Here is a 25,039-nt window from a genome sequence, read left to right as displayed (position 1 = left end):
TAAAACTGCTCCACAGTCACTGACCCCAATCTCCCCCTGTCTGATATAAACCAGACCCACAGTCCCTGACACCAATCTCCCCCTGTCTGTTATAAACCAGTCCCATAGTCACTGACACCAATCTCCCCCTGTCTGATATAAAAAAGCTCCACATTCACTGACACTAATCTCCCCCTGTCTGATATAAACCAGACCTACAGTCCCTGACACCAATCTCTGCCTGTCGCATATAAACCAGCCCCACAGTCCCTGACACCAATCTCTGCCTGTCGGATATAAACCAGCCCCACTGACACTGACACCAATCTCTGCCTGTCTGATATAAACCAGAGCTACAGTCCCTGACACCAATCTCTGCCTGTCGCATATAAACCAGCCCCACAGTCCCTGACACCAATCTCTGCCTGTCGGATATAAACCAGGCCCACAGTCTCTGACACCAATCTCTGCCTGTCTGATATAAACCAGCCCTACAGTCACTGACACCAATCTCTGCCTGTCGGATATAAACCAGCCCCAGAGACACTGACACCAATCTCTGCCTGTCTGATATAAACCAACTTGGTAAAAACAAGGAGTGCAGATGCTGGAAAACAGAGTCCAGATGAGCGCGGTGTTGGAAAAGCATGGCAGGTCAAGCAGCATCCGAGGACTAGGAAAATCGATGCATAATGCAAAAGCACTTCATTAGGAATAGCGGCAGGGAGAATGCAGAGTGGAGAGATCTTGTAGAGAGAGGAGGGAAACTTCTTCAAGGCAGGCATGCTTGCAAGAGGATTCATACTAGGGTTAAATCCAATGAGGTAAAAACAAGGACTGCAGATGCTGGAGACCAGAGTCTAGATTAGAGTGGCGCTGGAAAAGCAAAGGTTGCTTTGATATAAACTAAATCCACAGTCACTGACACCAATCTCCCCCTCTCTGATATAAACCAGGCCCACAGTCTCTGACACCAATCTCCCCTGTCTGATATAAACCAGCCGCACAGTCACTGACAACAATCTCACTCTGTCTGATATAAACAGGCCCCACAGACACTGACACTGATCTCTCCCTGTCTGATATAAACTAGGCCAACAGTCCCTGATACCAATCTCCCCCTGTCTGATATAAACCAGCCCCACAGTCACTGACACCAATCTCCCCCTGTCTGATATAAACCAGCCCCACAGACACTGACACCAATCTCCCCCTGTCTGATACAAACCAGACCCACAGTCAGCGACATCAATCTCCCCCTGTCTGATATAAACCAGGCCCACAGTCCCTGACACTGATCTCTCCCTATCTGATATAAACTAGGCCAACAGTCCCTGACACCATTCTCCCCCTGTCTGACATAAACCAGCCTCACAGTCACTGACACCAATCTCCCCCTGTCTGAGATAAACCTGCTCCACAGTCACTGACACCAATCTCCCCCTGTCTGATATAAACCAGCCCCACAGTCACTGACACCAATCTCCCCCTGTCTGATATAATCCAGCCCCACAGACACTGACACCAATCTCCCCCGATCTGATATAAACCACTTCCACAGTCACTGACACCAATCTCCCCGACTGACATAAACCAGACCCACAGTCACTGACACCAATTTCCTTGTCTGATATAAACCAGCTCCACAGTCACTGACACCAATCTCCCCCTGTCTGATAAAATCCAGCACCACAAACACTGACACCAATCTCTGCCTGTCTGATATAAACCAGCCCCACAGACACTGACACCAATCTCCCCCTGTCTGATATAATCCAGCCCCACAGACACTGACACCAATCTCCCCCTGTCTGATATAATCCAGCCCCACAGACACTGACAGCAATCTCCCCCTGTCTGATATAAACCAGCCTCACAGTCACAGACACCAATCTCCCCCTGTCTGAGATAAACCTGCTCCACAGTCACTGACACCAATCTCCCCCTGTCTGATATAAACCAGCCCCACAGTCACTGACACCAATCTCCCCCTGTCTGAGATAAACCTGCTCCACAGTCACTGACACTAATCTCCCCCTGTCTGACATAGGCCAGTCCCACACTTCCTGATATCAATTTCCCCCTGTCTGATTTTAACCAGACCCACAGCTCCTGACACCTATCTCCCCCAGTCATATATAAACAAGTCCCACAGTCACTGACACCAATCTCCCCCTGTCTGACATAAACCAGCTCCACAGTCACTGACACCAATCTACCCCTGTCTGATACAAACTAGCCCCACAGTTACTGACACCAATCACCCCCTGTCTGATATAAACCAGCCCCACAGTCACTGACACCAATCTCACTCTGTCTGATATAAACAGGCCGCACAGACACTGACACCAATCTCCCCTGTCTGATATAATCCAGCCCCACAGACACGGACACCAATCACCCCCTGTCTGACATAAACCAGCTCCACAGTCACTGACACCAATCTCCCCCTGTCTGACATAAACCAGCTCCACAGTCCCTGACACTGATCTCTCCCTATCTGATATAAACCAAGTCAACAGTCCCTGATAACAATCTCCCCCTGTCTGATATAAACCAGCCTCACAGTCACTGACACCAATCACCCCCTGTCTGATATAAACAGGCCCCACAGACACTGACACCAATCTCCCCCAGTCAGATATAAACCAGTCCCACAGTCACTGACACCAATCTCCCCTTGTCTAATATAAACCAGAAGCACAGTAACTGACACCAATCTCACTCTGTCTGATATAAAGAGGCCCCACAGACACTGCCACCAATCTCCCCCTGTCTGATATAATCCAGCCACACAGTCACTGACACCAATCTCCCCCTGTCTGATATAATCCAGCCCCACAGTCACTGACACCAATCTCCCCTGTATGATATAATCCAGCCCCACAGACACTGACACCAACCTCCCCCTGTCTGATATAAACCAGACCCACAGTCAGCGACATCAATCTCCCCCTGTCTGATATAAACCAGGCCCACAGTCCCTGACACCAATCTCCCCCTGTCTGACATAAACCAGATCCACAGTCCCTGACACTGATCTCTCCCTATCTGATATAAACTAGGCCAACAGTCCCTGACACCATTCTCCCCCTGTCTGACATAAACCAGCCTCACAGTCACTGACACCAATCTCCCCCTGTCTGAGATAAACCTGCTCCACAGTCACTGACACCAATCTCCCCCTGTCTGATATAAACCAGCCCCACAGTCACTGACACCAATCTCCCCCTGTCTGAGATAAACCTGCTCCACAGTCACTGACACCAATCTCCCCCTGTCTGATATAAACCAGCCCCACAGTCACTGACACCAATCTCCCCCTGTCTGATATAATCCAGCCCCACAGACACTGACACCAATCTCCCCCGATCTGATATAAACCACTTCCACAGTCACTGACACCAATCTCCCCGACTGACATAAACCAGACCCACAGTCACTGACACCAATTTCCTTGTCTGATATAAACCAGCTCCACAGTCACTGACACCAATCTCCCCCTGTCTGATAAAATCCAGCACCACAAACACTGACACCAATCTCTGCCTGTCTGATATAAACCAGCCCCACAGGCACTGACACCAATCTCCCCCTGTCAGATATAAACCAGCCCCACAGACACTGACACCAATCTCCCCCTGTCTGATATAATCCAGCCCCACAGACACTGACAGCAATCTCCCCCTGTCTGATGTAAACCAGGCCCACAGTCCCTGACACCAATCTCCCCTGTCTGATATAAACCAGATCCACAGTCCCTGACACTGATCTCTCCCTATCTGATATAAACTACGCCAACAGTCCCTGACAGCAATCTCCCCCTGTCTGAGATAAACCTGCTCCACAGTCACTGACACTAATCTCCCCCTGTCTGACATAGGCCAGTCCCACACTTCCTGATATCAATTTCCCCCTGTCTGATTTTATCCAGACCCACAGTTCCTGACACCTATCTCCCCCAGTCATATATAAACAAGACCCACAGTCACTGACACCAATCTCCCCCTGTCTGATATAAACCAGACCCACAGTCACTGACACCAATCTCCCCCTGTCTGACATAAACCAGCTCCACAGTCACTGACACCAATCTCTCCCTGTCTGATATCAACCAGACCCACAGTCACTGACACCAATCACCCCCTGTCTGACATAAACCAGCCGCACAGTCCCTGATACCAATCTCCCCCTGTCTGTTATAAACCAGCCCCACAGTCACTGACACCAATCTCCCCCTGTCTGATACAAACAAGCCCCACAGTTACTGACACCAATCACACCCTGTCTGATATCAACCAGACCCACAGTCACTGACACCAATCTCGCCTTCTCTGATATAAAACTGCTCCACAGTCACTGATCCCAATCTCCCCCTGTCTGATATAAACCAGCCCCACAGTCACTGACACCAATCTCACTCTGTCTGATATAAACAGGCCCCACAAACACTGACACCAATCTCCCCTGTCTGATATAATCCAGCCCCACAGACACGGACACCAATCTCCCCCTGTCTGACATAAACCAGCTCCACAGTCACTGACACCAATCACCCCCTGTCTGACATAAACCAGCTCCACAGTCCCTGACACTGATCTCTCCCTATCTGATATAAACTAGGCCAACAGTCCCTGATACCAATCTCCCCCTGTCTGATATAAACCAGAAGCACAGTCACTGACACCAATCTCCCCTTGTCTAATATAAACCAGAAGCACAGTCACTGACACCAATCTCACTCTGTCTGATATAAACAGGCCCCACAGACACTGTCACCAATCTCCCCCTGTCTGATATAATCCAGCCACACAGTCACTGACACCAATCTCCCCCTGTCTGATATAATCCAGCCCCACAGACACTGACACCAACCTCCCCCTGTCTGATATAAACCAGACCCACAGTCAGCGACACCAATCTCCCCCTGTCTGATATAAACCAGGCCCACAGTCCCTGACACCAATCTCCCCCTGTCTGATATAAACCAGATCCACAGTCCCTGACACTGATCTCTCCCTATCTGATATAAACTAGGCCAACAGTCCCTGACACCATTCTCCCCCTGTCTGACATAAACCAGCCTCACAGTCACTGACACCAATCTCCCCCTGTCTGAGATAAACCAGACCCACAGTCAGCGACACCAATCTCCCCCTGTCTGATATAAACCAGGCCCACAGTCCCTGACACCAATCTCCCCCTGTCTGACATAAACCAGCCTCACAGTCACTGACACGAATCTCCCCCTGTCTGAGATAAACCTGCTCCACAGTCACTGACACCAATCTCCCCCTGTCTGATATAAACCAGCCCCACGGTCACTGACACCAATCTCCCCCTGTCTGAGATAAACCTGCTCCACAGTCACTGACACCAATCTCCCCCTGTCTGATATAAACCAGCCCCACAGTCACTGACACCAATCTCCCCCTGTCTGATATAATGCAGCCCCACAGACACTGACACCAATCTCCCCCGATCTGATATAAACCACTTCCACAGTCACTGACACCAATCTCCCCGACTGACATAAACCAGACCCACAGTCACTGACACCAATTTCCTTGTCTGATATAAACCAGCGCCACAGTCACTGACACCAATCTCCCCCTGTCTGATAAAATCCAGCCCCACAAACACTGACACCAATCTCTGCCTGTCTGATATAAACCAGCCCCACAGACACTGACACCAATCTCCCCCTGTCTGATATAATCCAGCCCCACAGACACTGACACCAATCTCCCCCTGTCTGATATAATCCAGCCCCACAGACACTGACAGCAATCTCCCCCTGTCTGATGTAAACCAGGCCCACAATCCCTGACACCAATCACCCCCTGTCTGATATAAACCAGACCCACAGTCACTGACACCAATCTCCCCCTGTCTGATATAAACCAGCCCCACAGTCACTGACACCAATCACCCCCGATCTGATATTAACCACTTCCACAGTCACTGACACCAATCTCCCCGACTGACATAAACCAGACCCACAGTCACTGACACCAATCTCCCCCTGTCTGAGATAAACCTGCTCCACAGTCACTGACACCAATCTCTCCCTGTCTGAAATAAACCAGCCCCACAGTCACTGACACCAATCTCCCCCTGTCTGATATAAACCAGCCCCACACTCACTGACACCAATCTCCCCCTGTCTGAAATAAACCAGCCCCACAGTCACTGACACCAATCTCTCCCTGTCTGAAATAAACCAGCCCCACACTCACTGACACCAATCTCCCCCTGTCTGAAATAAACCAGCCCCACAGTCACTGACACCAATCTCCCCCTGTCTGAGATAAACCTGCTCCACAGTCACTGACACCAATCTCTGCCTGTCTGATATAAACCAGCCCCACAGACACTGACACCAATCTCCCCCAGTCAGATATAAACCAGTCCCACAGTCACTGACACCAATCTCCCCTTGTCTAATATAAACCAGAAGCACAGTCACTGAAACCAATCTCACTCTGTCTGATATAAACAGGCCCCACAGACACTGACACCAATCTCCCCCAGTCAGATATAAACCAGCCCCACAGTCACTGACACCAATCTCCCCCTGTCTGAGATAAACCTGCTCCACAGACACTGACACCAATCTCCCCCTGTCTGATATAATCCAGCCACACAGTCACTGACACCAATCTTTCCCTGTCTGATATAATCCAGCCCCACAGTCACTGACACCAATCTCCCCCTGTATGATATAATCCAGCCCCACAGACACTGACACCAACCTCCCCCTGTCTGATATAAACCAGACCCACGGTCAGCGACACCAATCTCCCCCTGTCTGATATAAACCAGGCCCACAGTCCCTGACACCAATCTCCCCCTGTCTGATATAAACCAGATCCACAGTCCCTGACACTGATCTCTCCCTATCTGATATAAACTAGGCCAACAGTCCCTGACACCATTCTCCCCCAGTCTGACATAAACCAGCCTCACAGTCACTGACACCAATCTCCCCCTGTCTGAGATAAACCTGCTCCACAGTCACTGACACCAATCTCCCCCTGTCTGATATAAACCAGCCCCACAGTCACTGACACCAATCTCCCCCTGTCTGAGATAAACCTGCTCCACAGTCACTGACACTAATCTCCCCCTGTCTGACATAGGCCAGTCCCACACTTCCTGATATCAATTTCCCCCTGTCTGATTTTAACCAGACCCACCGTTCCTGACACCTATCTCCCCCAGTCATATATAAACAAGTCCCACAGTCACTGACACCAATCACCCCCTGTCTGATATAAACCAGACCCACAGTCACTGACACCAATCTCCCCCTGTCTGACATAAACCAGCTCCACAGTCACTGACACCAATCTCTCCCTGTCTGATATCAACCAGACCCACAGTCACTGACACCAATCACCCCCTGTCTGACATAAACCAGCCGCACAGTCCCTGATACCAATCTCCCCCTGTCTGTTATAAACCAGCCCCACAGTCACTGACACCAATCTCCCCCTGTCTGATACAAACTAGCCCCACAGTTACTGACACCAATCACACCCTGTCTGATATCAACCAGACCCACATTCACTGACACCAATCTCGCCTTCTCTGATATAAAACTGCTCCACAGTCACTGATCCCAATCTCCCCCTGTCTGATATAAACCAGCCCCACAGTCACTGACACCAATCTCACTCTGTCTGATATAAACAGGCCCCACAGACACTGACACCAATCTCCCCTGTCTGATATAATCCAGCCCCACAGACACGGACACCAATCTCCCCCTGTCTGACATAAACCAGCTCCACAGTCACTGACACCAATCTCCCCCTGTCTGACATAAACCAGCTCCACAGTCCCTGACACTGATCTCTCCCTATCTGATATAAACTAGGCCAACAGTCCCTAATACCAATCTCCCCCTGTCTGATATAATCCAGCCCCACAGTCACTGACACCAATCTCCCCCTGTATGATATAATCCAGCCCCACAGACACTGACACCAACCTCCCCCTGTCTGATATAAACCAGACCCACAGTCAGCGACATCAATCTCCCCCTGTCTGATATAAACCAGGCCCACAGTCCCTGACACCAATCTCCCCCTGTCTGATATAAACCAGATCCACAGTCCCTGACACTGATCTCTCCCTATCTGATATAAACTAGGCCAACAGTCCCTGACACCATTCTCCCCCTGTCTGATATAAACCAGCCCCACAGTCACTGACACCAATCTCCCCCTGTCTGATATAAACCTGCTCCACAGTCACTGACACCAATCTCCCACTGTCTGATAAAAACCAGCCCCACAGTCACTGACACCAATCTCCCCCTGTCTGAGATAAACCTGCTCCACAGTCACTGACACTAATCTCCCCCTGTCTGATATAAACCAGCCCCACAGACACTGACACCAATCTCCCCCGATCTGATATAAACCACTTCCACAGTCACTGACACCAATTTCCTTGTCTGATATAAACCAGCTCCACAGTCACTGACACCAATCTCCCCCTGTCTGATAAAATCCTGCCCCACAAACACTGACACCAATCTCTGCCTGTCTGATATAAACCAGCCCCACAGACACAGACACCAATCTCCCCCTGTCTGATATAAACCAGCCCCACAGACACTGACACCAATCTCCCCCTGTCTGATATAATCCAGCCCCACAGACACTGACAGCAATCTCCCCCTGTCTGATGTAAACCAGGCCCACAGTCCCTGACACCAATCTCCCCTGTCTGATATAAACCAGATCCACAGTCCCTGACACTGATCTCTCCCTATCTGATATAAACTAGGCCAACAGTCCCTGACACCAATCTCCCCCTGTCTGATATAAACCAGCCTCACAGTCACAGACACCAATCTCCCCCTGTCTGAGATAAACCTGCTCCACAGTCACTGACACCAATCTCCACCTGTCTGATATAAACCAGCCCCACAGTCACTGACACCAATCACCCCCTGTCTGAGATAAACCTGCTCCACAGTCACTGACACTAATCTCCCCCTGTCTGACATAGGCCAGTCCCACACTTCCTGATATCAATTTCCCCCTGTCTGATTTTAACCAGACCCACAGTTCCTGACACCTATCTCCCCCAGTCATATATAAACAAGACCCACAGTCACTGACACCAATCACCCCCTGTCTGATATAAACCAGACCCACAGTCACTGACACCAATCTCTCCCTGTCTGACATAAACCAGCTCCACAGTCACTGACACCAATCTCTCCCTGTCTGATATCAACCAGACCCACAGTCACTGACACCAATCACCCCCTGTCTGACATAAACCAGCCGCACAGTCCCTGACACCAATCTCCCCCTGTCTGATACAAACTAGCCCCACAGTTACTGACACCAATCACACCCTGTCTGATATCAACCAGACCCACAGTCACTGACACCAATCTCGCCTTCTCTGATATAAAACTGCTCCACAGTCACTGATCCCAATCTCCCCCTGTCTGATATAAACCAGCCCCACAGTCACTGACACCAATCTCACTCTGTCTGATATAAACATGCCCCACAGACACTGACACCAATCTCCCCTGTCTGATATAATCCAGCCCCACAGACACGGACACCAATCTCCCCCTGTCTGACATAAACCAGCTCCACAGTCACTGACACCAATCTCCCCCAGTCAGATATAAACCAGTCCCACAGTCACTGACACCAATCTCCCCTTGTCTAATATAAACCAGAAGCACAGTCACTGACACCAATCTCACTCTGTCTGATATAAACAGGCCCCACAGACACTGACACCAATCTCCCCCTGTCTGATATAATCCAGCCACACAGTCACTGACACCAATCTCCCCCTGTCTGCTATAATCCAGCCCCACAGTCACTGAAACCAATCTCCCCCTGTATGATATAATCCAGCCCCACAGACACTGACACCAACCTCCCCCTGTCTGATATAAACCAGACCCACAGTCAGCGACATCAATCTCCCCCTGTCTGATATAAACCAGGCCCACAGTCCCTGACACCAATCTCCCCCTGTCTGATATAAACCAGATCCACAGTCCCTGACACTGATCTCTCCCTATCTGATATAAACTAGGCCAACAGTCCCTGACACCATTCTCCCCCTGTCTGACATAAACCAGCCTCACAGTCACTGACACTAATCTCCCCCTGTCTGAGATAAACCTGCTCCACAGTCACTGACACCAATCTCCCCCTGTCTGATATAAACCAGCCCCACAGTCACTGACACCAGTCTCCCCCTGTCTGAGATAAACCTGCTCCACAGTCACTGACACTAATCTCCCCCTGTCTGACATAGGCCAGTCCCACACTTCCTGATATCAATTTCCCCCTGTCTGATTTTAACCAGACCCACAGTTCCTGACACCTATCTCCCCCAGTCATATATAAACAAGTCCCACAGTCACTGACACCAATCACCCCCTGTCTGATATAAACCAGACCCACAGTCACTGACACCAATCTCCCCCTGTCTGACATAAACCAGCTCCACAGTCACTGACACCAATCTCTCCCTGTCTGATATCAACCAGACCCACAGTCACTGACACCAATCTCGCCTTCTCTGATATAAAACTGCTCCACAGTCACTGATCCCAATCTCCCCCTGTCTGATATAAACCAGCCCCACAGTCACTGACACCAATCTCACTCTGTCTGATATAAACAGGCCCCACAGACACTGACACCATTCTCCTCCTGTCTGATATAATCCAGCCCCACAGACACGGACACCAATCTCCCCCTGTCTGACATAAACCAGCCCCACAGTCACTGACACAAATCTCCCCGACTGACATAAACCAGACCCACAGTCACTGACACCAATTTCCTTGTCTGATATAAACCAGCTCCACAGTCACTGACACCAATCTCCCCCTGTCTGATATAAACCAGCTCCACAGTCACTGACACAAATCTCCCCGACTGACATAAACCAGACCCACAGTCACTGACACCAATTTCCTTGTCTGATATAAACCAGCTCCACAGTCCCTGACACCAATCTCCCCCTGTCTGATAAAATCCAACCACACAAACACTGACACCAATCTCCCCCTGTCTGATATAATCCAGCCCCACAGACACTGACACCAATCTCCCCCTGTCTGATATAAACTAGGCCAACAGTCCCTGATACCAATCTCCCCCTGTCTGATATAAACCAGCCCCACAGTCACTGACACCAATCTCCCCTTGTCTAATATAAACCAGAAGCACAGTCACTGACACCAATCTCACTCTGTCTGATATAAACAGGCCCCACAGACACTGACACCAATCTCGCCCTGTCTGATATAATCCAGCCACACAGTCACTGACACCAATCTCCCCCTGTATGATATAATCCAGCCCCACAGTCACTGACACCAATCTCCCCCTGTATGATATAATCCAGCCCCACAGACACTGACACCAACCTCCCCCTGTCTGATATAAACCAGGCCCACAGTCCCTGACACCAATCTCCCCCTGTCTGATATAAACCAGATCCACAGTCCCTGACACTGATCTCTCCCTATCTGATATAAACTAGGCCAACAGTCCCTGACACCATTCTCCCCCTGTCTGACATAAACCAGCCTCACAGTCACTGACACCAACCTCCCCCTGTCTGAGATAAACCTGCTCCACAGTCACTGACACCAATCTCCCCCTGTCTGATATAAACCAGCCCCACAGTCACTGACACCAATCTCCCCCTGTCTGAGATAAACCTGCTCCACAGTCACTGACACCAATCTCCCCCTGTCTGATATAAACCAGCCCCACAGTCACTGACACCAATCTCCCCCTGTCTGATATAAACCAGCCCCACAGTCACTGACACAAATCTCCCCGACTACATAAACCAGACCCACAGTCACTGACACCAATTTCCTTGTCTGATATAAACCAGCTCCACAGTCACTGACACCAATCTCCCCCTGTCTGATATAAACCAGCTCCACAGTCACTGACACCAATCTCCCCCTGTCTGATAAAATCCAACCACACAAACACTGACACCAATCTCCCCCTGTCTGATATAATCCAGCCCCACAGACACTGACACCAATCTCCCCCTGTCTGATATAATCCAGCCCCACAGACACTGACAGCAATCTCCCCCTGTCTGATATAAACCAGCCTCACAGTCACAGACACCAATCTCCCCCTGTCTGAGATAAACCTGCTCCACAGTCACTGACACCAATCTCCCCCTGTCTCATATAAACCAGCCCCACAGTCACTGACACCAATCTCCCCCTGTCTGAGATAAACCTGCTCCACAGTCACTGACACTAATCTCCCCCTGTCTGACATAGGCCAGTCCCACACTTCCTGATATCAATTTCCCCCTGTCTGATTTTAACCAGACCCACAGTTCCTGACACCTATCTCCCCCAGTCATATATAAACCAGTCCCACAGTCACTGACACCAATCACCCCCTGTCTGATATCAACCAGACCCACAGTCACTGACACCATTCTCCCCCTGTCTGACATAAACCAGCCGCACAGTCCCTGATACCAATCTCCCCCTGTCTGTTATAAACCAGCCCCACAGTCACTGACACCAATCTCCCCCTGTCTGATACAAACTAGCCCCACAGTTACTGACACCAATCACACCCTGTCTGATATCAACCAGACCCACAGTCACTGACACCAATCTCGCCTTCTCTGATATAAAACTGCTCCACAGTCACTGATCCCAATCTCCCCCTGTCTGATATAAACCAGCCCCACAGTCACTGACACCAATCTCACTCTGTCTGATATAAACTGGCCCCACAGACACTGACACCAATCTCCCCCTGTCTGACATAAACCAGCTCCACAGTCACTGACACCAATCTCCCCCTGTCTGACATAAACCAGCTCCACAGTCCCTGACACTGATCTCTCCCTATCTGATATAAACTAGGCCAACAGTCCCTGATACCAATCTCCCCCTGTCTGATATAAACCAGCCCCACAGTCACTGACACCAATCACCCCCTGTCTGATATAAACCAGCCCCACAGACACTGACACCAATCTCCCCCAGTCAGATATAAACCAGTCCCACAGTCACTGACACCAATCTCCCCTTGTCTAATATAAACCAGAAGCACAGTCACTGACACCAATCTCACTCTGTCTGATATAAACAGGCCCCACAGACACTGACACCAATCTCCCCCTGTCTGATATAATCCAGCCACACAGTCACTGACACCAATCTCCCCCTGTCTGATATAATCCAGCCCCACAGTCACTGACACCAATCTCCCCCTGTATGATATAATCCAGCCCCACAGACACTGACACCAACCTCCCCCTGTCTGATATAAACCAGACCCACACTCACAGACACCAATCTCCCCCTGTCTGATATAAACCAGGCCCACAGTCCCTGACACCAATCTCCCCCTGTCTGAGATAAACCTGCTCCACAGTCACTGACACCAATCTCCCCCTGTCTGATATAAACCAGCCCCACAGTCACTGACACCAATCTCCCCCTGTCTGAGATAAACCTGCTCCACAGTCACTGCCACTAATCTCCCCCTGTCTGATATAAACCTGCTCCACAGTCTTTGACACTAATCTCCCCCTGTCTGACATAGGCCAGTCCCACACTTCCTGATATCAATTTCCCCCTGTCTGATTTTAACCAGACCCACAGTTCCTGACACCTATCTCCCCCAGTCATATATAAACAAGTCCCACAGTCACTGACACCAATCATCCCCTGTCTGATATAAACCAGACCCACAATCACTGACACCAATCTTCCCCTGTCTGACATAAACCAGCTCCACAGTCACTTACACCAATCTCTCCCTGTATGATATAATCCAGCCCCACAGACACTGACACCAACCTCCCCCTGTCTGATATAAACCAGACCCACAGTCAGCGACATCAATCTCCCCCTGTCTGATATAAACCAGGCCCACATTCCCTGACACCAATCTCCCCCTGTCTGATATAAACCAGATCCACAGTCCCTGACACTGATCTCTCCCTATCTGATATAAACTAGGCCAACAGTCCCTGACACCATTCTCCCCCTGTCTGACATAAACCAGCCTCACAGTCACTGACACCAATCTCCCCCTGTCTGATATAAACCTGCTCCACAGTCACTGACACCAATCTCCCCCTGTCTGATATAAACCAGCCCCACAGTCACTGACACCAATCTCCCCCTGTCTGAGATAAACCTGCTCCACAGTCACTGACACCAATCTCCCCCTGTCTGATATAAACCAGCCCCACAATCACTGACACCAATCTCCCCCTGTCTGATATAATCCAGTCCCACAGTCACTGACACCAATCTCCCCCAGTCTGATATAATCCAGCCCCACAGTCACAGACACCAATCTCCCCCGATCTGATATAAACCACTTCCACAGTCACTGACACCAATCTCCCCGACTGACATAAACCAGACCCACAGTCACTGACACCAATTTCCTTGTCTGATATAAACCAGCTCCACAGTCACTGACACCAATCTCCCCCTGTCTGATAAAATCCAGCCCCACAGACACTGACACCAATCTCCCCCTGTCTGATATAATCCAGCCCCACAGACACTGACAGCAATCTCCCCCTGTCTGATGTAAACCAGGCCCACAGTCCCTGACACCAATCTCCCCTGTCTGATATAAACCAGATCCAAAGTCCCTGACACTGATCTCTCCCTATCTGATATAAACTAGGCCAACAGTCCCTGACACCAATCTCCCCCTATCTGATATAAACCAGCCTCACAGTCACAGACACCAATCTCCCCCTGTCTGAGATAAACCTGCTCCACAGTCACTGACACCAATCTCCCCCTGTCTGATATAAACCAGCCCCACAGTCACTGACACCAATCTCCCCCTGTCTGAGATAAACCTGCTCCACAGTCACTGACACTAATCTCCCCCTGTCTGACATAGGCCAGTCCCACACTTCCTGATATCAATTTCCCCCTGTCTGATTTTAACCAGACCCACAGCTCCTGACACCTATCTCCCCCAGTCATATATAAACAAGACCCACAGTCACTGACACCAATCACCCCCTGTCTGATATAAACCAGACCCACAGTCACTGACACCAATCTCTCCCTGTCTGATATCAACCAGACCCACAGTACTGACACCAATCACCCCCTGTCTGACATAAACCAGCCGCACAGTCCCTGATACCAATCTCCCCCTGTCTGTTATAAACCAGCCCCACAGTCACTGACACCAATCTCTCCCTGTCTGATACAAACTACCCCACAGTTACTGACACCAATCATACCCTGTCTGATATCATCCAGACCCACAGTCACTGACACCAATCTCGCCTTCTCTGATATAAAACTGCTCCACAGTCACTGATCCCAATCTCCCCCTGTCTGATATAAACCAGCCCCACAGTCACTGACACCAATCTCACTCTGTCTGATATAAACAGGCCCCACAGACACTGACACCAATCTCCCCTGTCTGATATAATCCAGCCCCACAGACACGGACACCAATCTCCCCCTGTCTGATATAATCCAGCCCCACAGACACTGACAGCAATCTCCCCCTGTCTGATGTAATCCAGGCCCACAGTCCCTGACACCAATCTCCCCTGTCTGATATAAACCAGATACACAGTCCCTGACACTGATCTCTCCCTATCTGATATAAACTAGGCCAACAGTCCCTGACACCAATCTCCCCCTGTCTGATATAAACAAGCCTCACAGTCACAGACACCAATCTCCCCCTGTCTGAGATAAACCTGCTCCACAGTCACTGACACCAATCTCCCCCTGTCTGATATAAACCAGCCCCACAGTCACTGACACTAATCTCCCCCTGTCTGACATAGGCCAGTCCCACAGTTCCTGATATCAATCTCCCCATGTCTGATTTAAACCAGACCCACAGTTCCTGACACCTATCTCCCCCAGTCAGATATAAACCAGTCCCACAGTCACTGACACCAATCTCTCCCTGTCTGATATAAACCGGACACAGTTACTGACGCCAATCTCTCCCTGTCTGATATAAACCAGACCTACAGTCCCTGACACCAATCTCACTCTGTGTGATATAAACAGTCCCCACAGTCACTGACACCAATCCACCCCTGTCTGACACAAACCAGCCCCACAGTCCCTGACACCAATCTCCCCCTGTCTGATATAAACCAGCCCCACAGTCACTGACACCAATCTCTGCCTGTCTGATATAAACCAGCCCCACAGTCACTGACACCAATCTCCCCCTGTCTGATATAAACCAGCCCCACAGTCACTGACACCAATCTCTGCCTGTCTGATATAAACCAGCCCCACAGTCCCTGACACCAATCTCTGCCTGTCCGATATAATCCAGCCCCAGAGACACTGACACCAATCTCTGCCTGTCTGATAAAAACCAACTCGGTAAAAACAAGGAGTGCAGATGCTGGAAAACAGAGTCCAGATGAGCGCGGTACTGGAAAAGCATGGCAGGTCAAGCAGCATCCGATGACTAGGAAAATCGATGTTTCGAGCAAAAGCACTTCACTAGGAATAGTGGCTGGGAGAATGCAGAGTGGAGAGATCTTGTAGAGAGAGGAGGAAAACCTCTTCAAGGCAGGCATCCTTGCAAGAGGATTCGCAGTCGGCTTAAAACCAACGAGGTAAAAACAAGGACTGCAGATGCTGGAAACCAGAGTCTAGATTAGAGTGGTGCTGGAAAAGCACAGGTAGCATTGATATAAACTAAATCCACAGTCACTGACGCCAATCTCCCCCTGTCTGATTTCAATCAGACCCACAGTCAGTGACACCAATCTCCCCCTGTCTGATATAAATCAGACCCACAGTCAGTGACACCAATCTTCCCCTGTCTGATATAATCCAGCCCTGCAGTCACTGACACCAATCTCTGCCTGTCTGATCTAAACCTGCTCCACAGTCCCTGTTACCAATCTTCCCCTGTCTGATCTAATCCAGCCCCACAGACACTGACATCAATCTCCTCCTGTCTGATGTAAACCTGCTCCACAGTCCCTGACACCAATCTTCCCCTGTCTGATATAAACCAGATCCACAGTCACTGACACCAATCTCCCCCTGTCTGATATAAACCAGAACCACAGTCCCTGACACCAATCTACCCCAGTCTGATATAAACCAGTCCCACAGTCACTGACACCAATCTCCCCCTGTCTGATATAAACCAGAACCACAGTCCCTGACACCAATCTCTGCCCATCTGATATAAACCAGCCCCACAGTCACTGACACCAGTCGCCTCAGGTCTGACATACCCTTTGATTCCCATTCTTCCTGGTAGGAAAGTAGGGCCATGTGTGGAATGTTCATGTCAGTAAGAATGGTCAGCAAGGATTCATCAACACTTTCTTACTGGAGATTTTAATGTCAGGGAACCTTTCAGATATCAAATTTCAGTTCTTATCCCAGGGAGCAAGTTCCATTTGAAGCAAAAATTCAATACTAATTGCACACTAATTGCCTGTGAAATTTTTCTGAATTTGACAGAATAATCACAGAGAGCTGGCTTTAAAGGGTCACTATACCCTGAAGAACGCTGTGAGCTACAATGACAAGAATCTTGAACTCTCCTCTCGTGATAAGGAAGTAACTTCAGCAGAAACAAACCCTAACTGTAGGAATGTACTTGATTCAATGCTGGATGTCACGAGCAACAGGAATAATGGAATATTCCAACCTCTGCAGTCACATGGAGACTTGCTGGTGTGTGAGCTGACGAAATCCACTTGCACTGGTTGAACAGGTCACTCCTAGGTGTGAATCTGCTGATGTGTCAGAAGTTGGATGAATTTGTGAATCCTTTCTCTCACACAGAGGCAGGAGAATGGCCTTGACACAGTGTGAACTCACTGATGGGTCAGAAGGTTAGATGTATTAGGGAACCCTTTCTCCCACACGGCAGATGAATATTCTTTCCCCAGTTTGAACATGCTGATGGATCAGTCGCTGTGACAGTTGAGTCAATCCCTCTCTCAAATGGAGCAGGGGAATGAATAGCTTCTCCCCAGTATGAACCTGATCTACCAGTCACTCTGAGTGAATCCTTTCTCACAGAGACAACAGGTGAATGGTCTCTCACTTGGGTTAAATAGCTGGTGTGTCAGCAGAGTTGTTGACTGAGTGAATCCTTTCCCAAACTGAGTACAGGATAACGGCTTCTCTCCAGTGTGATTGTGCGGATGAATTCCCAACAGGAATGAGTATTTGAATGCCTTTCCACAATCCCCATGTTTACATGGTTTCCCTGTGGTACTGGTGTTGTTGCTTGTCTCCAGGTTGGGTGATCAGTTCAAGCCTTGCCCACACACAAACACAGCCACAGGGTGGTGGGAAATGGGAACTTACTGTCTGTAAGGGTGACAGAAGGAGAAACTCTTCAAATATTGAAGATGCTGTTATGAAGTTGAAGGTGTATACTGTACATTTAAGGGAGAGTGAAGGCTGTTTTGGCAGTGAGAGCAACTGCTGTGTGACTGACTACCAGTCTCAGAGCGTACTGGAAAATTGAAAATATGCAACATTTGGTTGCAAATTAGAGACCTCAGTTGTTTGACCACAATTTGAATTCAGCCAATCTGTTTAAATTATGCCCCAGTATACTAAAACCCAAAGACAGAGAGAGAGAGAGAGAGAGAGAGAGAGAGAGAGAGAGAGAGAGAGAGAGAAAGACTGCCATCCAAAACACTCGATCAATGGTACTTTTTTGACCCTTGCAGCAGAAGTCCAAAGATGACCCAGGGAGATCTACAATCAGGTCTCCTCTCTTCCTCCTTCTCTCCAGAGAGAAAAGTCTGAGCTTCGTCAATCTCTCTTCATAAGGCAAGCCCTTCAGTCCAGGCAGCACCCCAGCAAACCTTCTTTGCACCCTCCCCAAAGCCTCTGTATCTTTCCAACAGTAGGGCAACCAGAACTGTACACAATATTCCAAGGGACTTGTAGAGTTGTAGCAAAACCTCTCGGCTCTTAAACTTGATCCCCCTGTTCATGAAAGCCAAAACACCATATGCTTTCTTAATAACCCTATCCACTTAGGTGGAAAATCTGCGGGAACTATGTACTTGAACACCAAGATCCCTCTGTTCCTCCACATTGCCAACAATCCTGTCTTTAATCCTATATTCAGCATTCGAGTTCGACCTTTCAAATTGCATCATTTTGCATTTATCCAGGTTGAATTCCATCTGCCATTTCACAGCCCAGCTCTGCACCCTGCCTATGTTGCGCTGCAGCCTGCAATAGCCCTCGATACTATCAACGGCACCTCCAACCTTTGTGTCATCTGCAAATTTACTAATTCACCCCTCATCCAAGTCATTTATAAAAACTACAAAGAGCAGAGACCCAAGAACAGAGCTCTGTGGGACACCACTTAAGACTGATCTCCAGGCAGAACTTTCCATCTCGCCTTCTGTCAGCTAACCAATTCTGAATCCAAATAGCCAAATCTTCCTGTAACCCATACCTCCTGACTTTATGGATGAGACCACCTTATCAAATGCCTTGCTGAAGTCCTCATACACCACATCCTCTAGTTCGATCTGCATCGATCTGTTCTCTCACCTCCTCAAAGAACTCAATAAGATTTATGAGGCATGACCTTCCCCTTACAAAGCCATGCTGACTGCCTTTAATCACACTATGCTTTTCCAAATAGTCATAAATCCTATCCCTCAGAATTCTTTCCAAAACCTTGCTGACCACAAACATAAGACTGACTGGTCTGTAATTGCCAGGGATTTCCCTATTACCCTTCTTGAAAAGGGGAACAACATTGGCCTCCTAGCAATCCTTCTGTATGACTCCCGTGGAGAGTGAGGATGCAAAAATCTTCACCAGCGGCTGAGCAACCTCCTTTCTTGCTTCCCAGAGTATCCTAGGATAAATCTGGTCTGGTCCTGGGGACTTATCAATCTTAATGTTTGCCAAAATTTCCAGCACATCAACCTCATCAATCTTGATGTGTTCCAGCCTGTATCCCAGCTCCTCAAAGTTCCAATTCACAACAAGGTTCCTTTCCTTAGTGAAAACCAAAGCAAATAAAAACTCATTTAGGGCTTCCCCTATCTGCTCAGATTCCAAGCACAAGTTCCCTACGCTATCCCTGATTGGCCCTACCTTCTCCCTGATCATTCTCTATTCCTCACGTAGGAGTAAAATGCCTTTGGATTCTCCCTAATCCTTCTTGCCAAGCCTTTTTCGTGCCCCCTCCTGGCTCTCCTCAGTCCATGTACTGAGCTCCTTTCTAACAAGCCTGTAATCCTCAAAAGCTGTGCTATATCCTTGCTTCCTCCACCTAACGTAAGCTGCCCTCTACCTTTTGCCGAGACGTTCCTCTGGTCTCGTCATCCAAGGTTCCTTAATCTTACCCCTTCTTACCTGTCTCACAGGAACAACTTTGTGCATCGCTTCCAACAACTGCTCCTTAAATAGTCTCCACATGTTTGCTGTGCCCTCGCTGTGGAACAATTGCTCTCAGTTTGTACTTCCCAACTCCTGTGATCGCATCATAATTTAATTTTCCCAATTAAAATGTTCATTTAAATGTGCATTTTTGTTTAATGTTTCATAATCACTTTTAGGGCTAGAGAATAAAATTTTCTTTAAATAGTGGAATTTGGGAGTCCTCTGTCTCTCATACTTTAACATATTACAAGGCAAGGTGAGTTTTTCTGTGTGTTTTGTTTAAATTGCAGAAGGGCTCAAGGATCTTATTCTATTCTGTAGATCTCTGTAACTATGCTGTCCAGGTCCTGTCTGCTGCAAGTGGTGCAAAGCTTTTTCTAGGCTGAGCATCTGGTTGTAACACTTCTGCTTCCAAGTTCAAAGACCGATAGCATTCAGTTCCTGATTAATTGTGTTGTATCAGATTTTGACTGTTTTTGGTTTGGTTTGAGTTTCCTTTCTCTCGCTCTCTCCTGATGCCCTGTAAAAGAAGTTTATAAAAGTGATCACTGTCAATACAGGAGAGAAGTTCAGACCATTCCAGTATTGGTGAATTATTTGTCCCTGTCTTGTTCCCCCACCCCCAGAGCTGTGAATGCGTATCCCCCCCCTCCCCAGAGCTGTGAATGCCTGTCCCCCCACCCTCCGAGCTGTGAATGCCTGCCCCCCCAGAGCTGTGAATGCCTGCCCCCCCAGAGCTGTGAATGCCTGTTTCCCCCCCTCACCCCCAGAGCTGTGAATGCCTGTCCCCCCCCTCACCCCCAGAGCTGTGAATCCCTGTCCCCCCTCACCCCCAGAGCTGTGAATCCCTGTCCCCCCCTCACCCACAGAGCTGTGAATGCCTGCCCCCCACCTCCCCCCCCACAGCTGTGAATGCCTGTCCCCCTCCCCCCCAGAGCTGTGAATGCCTGTCCCCCCCCCCAGAGCTGTGAATGCCTGTCCCCCCACCCCCCCAGAGCTGTGAATGCCTGTCCCCCCTCACCCCCCAGAGCTGTGAATGCCTGTCCCCCCACCCCCAGAGCTGTGAATCCCTGTCCCCCCCTCCCCCAGAGCTGTGAATCCCTGTCCCTCCCCTCCCCCAGAGCTGTGAATGCCTGCCCCACCCTCCCTCACCCCCAGAGCTGTGAATCCCTGTCCCCGCCCTCCCCCCCCCAGGCTCTCCCCCCCCCCGGCTCTCCGTCCTCCCTGGGTCAGTCCCACTGGCCCCTCCCCATCTCCATTGTCTCCGTCACTGAGACCGTAGGCCCCGCCCACTTGATTGCGTCACCAGAATAACCGCGCATGCGCCTTATCCCAAACAAATTGGCGGCCACGGCCCAGGTCCCGGGAATTAAACTCAGGGCTGAAACCGCGGGTCCCGCTAATTCTTATTCGGTTGGCGGGACCTTTATTGGGTATTACCAAGACAGATTGCACCACCGCTGGCTCTATTATTCCTCCTTTTCCACCCCCTCCCCACCATGAGCTGGAGACTGAAAAAGGGGCCTTCAGTCAATCTGCGCATGCTCCAACCGATCAATTCGGCGCCTGCGCACCGGCGTCCTTTGGGGTAGACGTCGCGCGCCCTCTTCAGGAATATCCTAGAACTTCATCCTGCAGCCAGGTCTCAGGGATGACCATTCAGTCAGATTGTGGTCTTCTCACTCACTTTCCTTCTCTTTAATTAGCTTCATAGATTATGTGAAGGGGACACTCTGTGGTCAGGAAACAGAACCAGGTATCATATTAGAATTGGAAAGATTGATTTTTGTTTTATGATTGGAATATTGTTTAATTTTGAACTTGGAAGGAGAAAACAGCAAGTGAGGAGAAACTGTGCACCTGTCCTGTGTGTGGATGAAATCATCTGAACTGTCAAGATATAATCACAGTCAAGCTGGGGTGAAAGTATGGAAATATGAGGACAGTGAAGGAGGATTCAAATCCCCACCTCAACTGGAAATTCAGCAATGCACTCACACTGAGGAAAGGCCATTCATCTGCTTCAAGTGTGGGAAGGGATTCACTCAGTCTTCTCAACTGTAGGCAGACCATAGAGTTCACCCAGATAAAAGACCTTTTTAAATCACAAGACTGTGGAAAATGCCATAGAAATTCTGGGCAACTGATGCGCCATTGACGTATTCGAACAGAGGAGAGACCATTCAGGAGTTCTCACTGCGGCATTAAGTTCAGACAATCATTTCAATTTACTACACACCAGCGAGATCACACTGGGTAGAGGCTGAGAACCTGCTCTGACTGCGGCAAGGCGTTCATTCAGTCATCCAGCTGCAGATATATCAGCAAACTCAGACTGTTCCCCTGAGCCGAATGAGAAGGCATTCTGTACCATATCCTATGTGCAAAAACACCGGTGAGTTCACACAAGCGTGACACCATTTCGTTGCGCTGTGTTTAGGGAGGGATTTCACTCACTCCTCTGCCTGACTGGGAGGACAGTGAGTTCATACTGAGACTAGGCCTTTTACATGTCCAGACTGTGGGAAGTGGGTTAAAGGTTCCAGGAAACTGATGTTCCATCAACATGTTCACAATGATGAGAAACCTTTCTGGGGCTCTCACTGTAGGACCAGGTTCAGTCAAACATCTGACATCAAACATCAGTGAGTTCACACCAGGGAGAGGCCATTCACCTGCTCTGTGTGTAAGAAGGGTTTGCTCGCTCATTCAACCTGCTGAGACACCAACGTGTTCATAAGGAACTGCAGCAATGAGATTGTGCTGTTAACCACATCCAGGCCCAAACCATGTTCACTGAGTCTGTTTATGTTCAGGTTAATTAACCTGTGTGAGACAGGTTTAATATTTTGGATAAAATTCAAATATATTAGTTTTACATTAGATATATTGAGCCATTTTAGCATCTCTGATGCAAGTTAGTTCATTTTTGAAGGGATCACCCCCACTGTGGCATTTCACCATTGGCCCTACTGAAGGTTGAAGGTTCATGGATTAAGAATTCCAGAAATGGACTGGAGGACAGTCAAATTCCAGTATCTTAAGGAATAGCTGGTGAGAAACAAGAGAAAACCTGACTGAAGTCTGGGCTTTCCTTGTCAGTGTCAGTGTGGGGTGAATGAGGCCTGACTCCCTGATCTGTCTGACATTCAACCAGTTTGGCACAAGATGGGCTCAGTTTCTACGAGAATAGGGACAAATATTCTTCACAAATGAAGGCAATAAATATAGCCATTAGAGAAGTGGAAAGGTCTTTATAAAGAAGATAGTGATTTATTGTTATAGAACTGAACAAAACCAAAATGTTGCTAAAAGAAAAACAAAATTGAACATTTCTGTCCTACACTGGTCAGGATGAGAAGACAAGTAAGCAAACTGAAACAGGGAGAACCAATTGATGAGTGATAAGGATTGACATGGAGATGGAGCAAAAGCTATCAGGATTTGGGTAATCCAAGATGGAGGATGGGAAAAGTTTTGGCTGTAAGAACTGCTCGCTTTTGGAGTATTTTAGGTGTTGGAAGTGAGTTCCTCGAATTCCACAAGCAGTAATTACTGTTTTTAAGCTGTTGCATTGTTTTGGAAGTTTGGGAGAAAAGATCAAAACAATGGCACTTTAAAAAGGAGGAAGTGAACAAAGGTAGTGACCACATGGTCAGGGAGAGAGACAGAGAGGGAGAGAGAGAGAGACAGGGACAGAGAGAAAGAAACCTACACTGCTAACTGACACAGCAATGAATCTGCACAGTTACTGCCTTTGCAGTTTGAGTTCAAGTGTTTCCAGATATTGGAGTGCGTTGAAGAAAAATTGACAAACAGCGAAATGCAGAGCTGACATTCGAGAAACCTATGTTGGAGAGCACACAGTACAGGAGCAGAAAAGTGCATGATTTTTAAGTGTAATATTGCTGTCATTTTTAATAGTGAGTGTTTTTTTGAGATCTGTCCTTTGATTAAAATTTAAAAATATGAAACATAGATACTAAGTCAGACTGGATTACTGCTTTTTTAGTGCATATGACTATGCTATTTTCTGTAGGTTGTTAAGTTACAAAGATGGCCTTGAGTGGAGTGATGTGCTCTTCCTGTCAGCTGTTGGAGATTAGGGAGGGTTTCCTTAATTCTGATGATTATGTCAGCAGTAAGTGTGTTTGGTTCTGAATCCTATCAGATCGCATCGATCAGTTGGAGCGGCAGTTTGAGGCAAGGAGGAATTTACAGGAACTAGGGGCATCTGACGGATGGTAGTATTAAGAAAGTGAGAAAAACCATGAAAAATAGGAGAGGGAGGCAGGTAGTGCAGGAGTCTCCTGTGGTTAACCACATCTCAAACAAGTATGTTGTTTTGGAAAATGTAGGGGGTGATTGATTTTCAGGAGAACGCAGCATGAACAGCCAAGTTTCTGGGACCGAGACAGGCTGTAATGTAACGAGGGGTATGTCAGGTACCAAGCGATCGATTGTGAGAGGGGACTCTCTAGTCAGAGGCACAGACAGATGTTTCTGCGGCCGACAGCGAGAAATCAGAATGGTGTGTTGTCTCCCTGTTTCCAGGATCAAGGCAGAATATTCTCAAAGGGCAGTGGGACCAGCAGCAGGTCACTGTGCACACTGGAACGAATGACA

The sequence above is a fragment of the Chiloscyllium punctatum genome, chromosome 27, assembly GCF_047496795.1.
Source record: "Chiloscyllium punctatum isolate Juve2018m chromosome 27, sChiPun1.3, whole genome shotgun sequence".
Classification (NCBI taxonomy): Eukaryota; Metazoa; Chordata; class Chondrichthyes; order Orectolobiformes; family Hemiscylliidae; genus Chiloscyllium; species Chiloscyllium punctatum.
Note: the sequence above shows the minus strand (reverse complement) of the source record.